The sequence below is a fragment of the Ranitomeya imitator genome, unplaced genomic scaffold, assembly GCF_032444005.1.
Source record: "Ranitomeya imitator isolate aRanImi1 unplaced genomic scaffold, aRanImi1.pri SCAFFOLD_1334, whole genome shotgun sequence".
Taxonomy (NCBI): Eukaryota; Metazoa; Chordata; class Amphibia; order Anura; family Dendrobatidae; genus Ranitomeya; species Ranitomeya imitator.
In genome coordinates this window covers 6,657-11,237 of record NW_027193335.1, presented here as the reverse complement: position 1 = coordinate 11,237, position 4,581 = coordinate 6,657, and the positions used below count along the sequence as shown (strand labels likewise).

General features: G+C 52.9%; 1 non-coding gene across 1 annotated transcript; it reads left to right on the top strand.

The window, feature by feature from the left end:
* Positions 1-450: 450 nt before the first annotated feature.
* Positions 451-602, top strand: LOC138653073 (5.8S ribosomal RNA). The gene has a single exon (XR_011315715.1). It is a non-coding gene; the product is annotated as a 5.8S ribosomal RNA (ribosomal RNA).
* The last annotated feature ends 3,979 nt before the right edge of the window (positions 603-4,581 follow it).

Below are 4,581 nucleotides of genomic sequence, written 5' to 3'. Positions count from 1 at the left end.
TTTCTGCTTCGCCAGGGCGCTCCGCAGGGTGGGGACGGTGAGGGCACGTGAGGACAGCGGGCGGGCGACGTCGGGAGGGTGCGGGGAGCCCCTCTCGCTCCGTCGCCCAGGAAAAAGACGCCCGGCCTCGCGCCGACGATTGTTGCCCTGCCGCTGCCTGCCGAGGAAAAATAAGAAGCCCCCCGCGTACGCGAAAGGCCGTCCCGGGTACCATTCTCCTGTGCGCTCACACACCCCTCCCCGGGGTATGTGGGTCTGGGCGGTAGGTTGAGAAGCCTCGAGCCCTCCTTTGTTCTCCTCCCCGCTGGAGGGAGGGACGGGGAGGCCGAGCGCCCGGGCAACAGGGCCGAGATTTGAAAACAACCCTCCAAAGCATCCCAGTCTTTTGCGGCCGGCTGACACGAGAGTGAAAAGGGGGGCGCCTCCGAGTGTCCCCAAACCAGAAAGCGCGACTCTTAACGGTGGATCACTCGGCGCGCGCGTCGAAGAACGCAGCTAGCTGCGAGAATTAAGTGTGAATTGCAGGACACATTGATCATCGACACTTCGAACGCACCTTGCGGCCCCGGGGTGCTCCCGGGGCTATGCCTGTCTGAGGGTTGCCCCTCCATCTATCGCCTCCATGGCGCAGCTGGGGTCCCCTCGCAAGGGTGACAACGAGGGAGGCCTGAGGCTCCGTGCCCTGATGGTCTCTTCTCCTTTATCCCTTACGTCCCCCCAAGGCCAGACTCACCTGCCCTGGGCCCACCTGATGGGGTTTACCATCGTCACTCCCCCCGTTGCGACGTGAAACCCTGTGGCGCAATGAAGGTGAAGGCCGGGGCGCTCCGGCCGAGGTGGGATCCCGCCGCCCGCTCCGGGGGGTTGACACGGCGGGTGCACCATCGGCCCGCCTCTGTCGGGGAGGTGGAGCATGAGTGCGCGATAGGACCCGAAAGATGGTGAGCTATGCCTGGGCAGGACGAAGCCAGAGGAAACTCTGGTGGAGGTCCGCAGCGACCCTGATGTGCAAATTGGTCATCTGGGTATAGGGGCGTTTGTAGATGTGCTTGGCCCGTACGGGGATCGAACCCACGACCTTGGTGTTATTAGCACCACGCTCTAACCAACTGAGCTAAATGGCCATAGGTGTGGTCCCTGGGTATAGGGGCGAAAGACTCACGGAGACCACGGGCAGACGTACAGGGGCCTGATCAACCCCTGGACCGTACGGGCTGCTGTGCCTGCCGCAGGCGAGAAGCGAGAACCCCTTCGGGGCACGGAGACTACAACCGGACGTACGGGGGTCTGACCCACCCCTGGACCGTACGGTCTGCTGGCTGCCGTGCCTGGTGCAGGCGAGAAGCGGGAACCCCTTCGGGGCACGGAGACCACAACCGGACGTACGGGGGTCTGATCAACCCCTGTACCGTACGGGCTGCTGGCTGCCGTGCCGTCCTCAAATTGCTTGGCCTAAACAAAAGTCAATTTTTTGTGACAACAGTGATGACCGTGACATAGCACTGGAGGTGTACCCCAAGACAGTGACCTAAGTGTGGGTGAAGTCTGTGGTTCATGGGCGGAAAGTTGAATTTTGGGTGAAAAACCATACTTTCACACTTTGAAAATTTCAGACATGTGTCAGACTTCCAGGCAGGGGGAAACCGCTGGAGGTGTACCGAGGACACTTCCAGAAGCCTGGGGAAGCTTTTCTGGAAGAGTCCTTGACACTTGGAAAATTTTGGGCAATTTTCTGAGAAAAAAAAAAAATCACATTTCCCCTTACCCCCCACCCAAGAGGGGCTTCAATATGTTGCAGAGTACCCCGAAAGGGTCCCCAAAGTGGGAGAAAAGTGAGGCAAGTCAAAGAGGCAAAGATGAATGTACATTTGAATAATTTTATTAATGTCAGATAAAAATTGACATATTCACAAGGGCTTTGTTCTCCTGATTGGGATGAGCCGAATATTCTTGAGACTATACTCCTCAGTAGAATCGGATGACTCGGTATCACTTTCCGTGAGGTCTACCACCTCGTTATCCAATTCACTGGTTGATGCCATTACTGGCGACATAATTTTTGCGTCCTCATGATTTCCTGCGTTGAACACTAGCTCTTGGGCACGGCACATATCGGTCAGGGTCTTCTCCCGGTAAACTCTCTCGGCCACATCGTTTGTATGTGCCAAGTAGCGTGCAAACAAGCGCTTTTCGCAATCTGTGTATTGTGACAAAGTCCATGTCTCGCAAATCCGCCGTACAAGGTGGCTGGTGATGTTTGGGAGGTTGTAGCTACGGAGGAAAGCACATTGTTAGTACTGGTTGCTACTTATGGCTGTGGGTCACTTGACTTGTGGCTACCTTACCTTGAATGGTATCGTCTGAGTCTCATGGATGGATTTTTTATGACCTTCCCGGTACACGTCACGAAAAAGTTTGTGATAATCTTTCGGCCAAAGGTAAAGACCGGTCTGACATATTCCGCATACGCATTGAACCACTGAAAAAGAAAAAAAATATATATATATGTTACTCTCCAGTCTGGGGGCACCCCTCCAAAAGGTTTTACATGGGGACAAGAGAGTGTTTTGCTCCCCACAATGAGTGGGGTTGCCTGGGTTCCCTGGCTTTGAGAAAAGCTTACCGATTCCTCTTCCTCTGAAAGTACAAAAGTTGCTACCTGAGAGGTGGAGCACTTGTGAGTCTTCACACCCACAATTGTCTTGCGTCTTCCTTGGTACGTGTGATGGATCCTCTCATTCCACTCTGAAACCTACGATGTGAAAAAAAAAGGTGGAAAAATATTGAACCGGTTCAGCAAATACCGCTGACCCACAGGGCCCGACGACTTACCGTCATGTTACGAACAACACCTGGTCTTTGGAGATGTTTTAGAATCAGAAGGGCCTCGAGGTACAGTACCACTTCCCGGCGATCTACTTCTGATCCGCCATCTGTCACAGCCTCGATGCTAGCTAGAAATGTTGGCCTTGCCTCCTCCAGTATAATCTGGCAGTCCTTGGGTGACTTTGATGGCTTCATCAATAGATCGTACCTGTGGGGAAAAATAAAGGCAATTAACCAACATCCAAGGTTTGGTAACAATGCGCTGAATATTGGCTCTTTTGAACGGTGTACCTTTTACTTACAGACTCTCGGCAGGCTCCCTTGTACAATGATTTCTGAAGGTCTGTTGTAAAATTCATGAACACTTCGCATGCCTTATAAAGTTGAGGATTCTCTAGTCTCAGTTTGGTAGCCCTCATCTGATACATGGTAAATCTCCGTATATGCTTCAACATTTTGAGGGAGGTCTGGCTCGATAGATGGAGTTTTCCAAGTTGTTGAAAAAAATTATTAACCTGGTTTGGTTTTACGAGGTACTCCAGAGTTACAGATTTTGGGTTCACAAAAAATAGAAACCGTGCTACGTTTGATACCTCCTGTTGACAGTTTGGGACCCCATGGGTAACTGTTAGGTACGAGTGGAACCCCTTTAACATGGGGTGATTCAATGAGTGACGCTTGTACAATCCGGCGGCCTTGGTAGCCGTGCGGTTTTTGTCTTTCCATTCCCTTTTCTGGATACTTAAATTGCTGCCATCCATGACCTCCTCATTGCCTATGCGGTCAGAAATGCTCCCTGTGTGGTCAGGCTCAGGGCACGGGTCTCCCTCCCGACTGTCTACCGGCCGTAAAAGGAAAGGCACATCCATCTCATCCGAATCTAGCTTTGGCGTGGGGCATGGGTCTCCCTCCCGACTGTCTACTGGCCGTAAAAGGAAAGGCACATCCATCTCATCTGAATCTAGCTCTGGCGGGGGGCACGGGTCTCCCTCCAGACTGTCTCCCGGCCGTAAAAGGAAAGGCACATCCATCACATCTGAATCTAGCTCTGGCATGGAGCCTGGGCGGAGCTCCGGATTGTCAGTTGGTACCTGAGCGGGCCCTTCACAGGTCAGTGGTGTGATTTGTGACTCAAACCTAGGCTTGTTTGCTATCAAAAAGCCGCGACCTTCTAAGAAGGCTACAGTCTCCTCCAAGGATTGGAGGGGCTTGAGCTCACTGAATTGGATTGTTGTCCCCTTGTTGGCGATACAGCGAAGTTGATACTTTGCGGAGGCTATGGCGGTTTTTATCTCCGAATCACCGTGTGACCTCAGGCATACCCTTCTCAGATGTGTGGATATATATTTGGTTACCCTGTGGCACACGGGGCATGTAAGTGGTGTCCGTGGGTGCCTGCGGGGGAGACACAAGCAATAAAACCGGTCACCTTGCCAGCAAGTGTACAACTCCACTACAAGGTACATTCATGTGTCTCTACGTGGCCGACAAATGTCTTCTACTCACCGCTCCATTGCGAAGGGTTTCCCGCAGTCAAACAGAGCGTCTCGTAATAGTTTATTAAAGTGCCGTGTTTCTCTGTGTCTTGAACTGTGGCAAATGATTTTCCTCCGCGCGAGTCAGCCACGCAGGTGAAAGACGCCAGCTGAGGTGATTTGAAATTAACCGGATGTGTTTTGCCGTACTCTGATATAGGTCACCACGGGGGTTGAGTCAGCCCAGGGGGTGGCACCTCCACGGTCGCTAAACATCCGT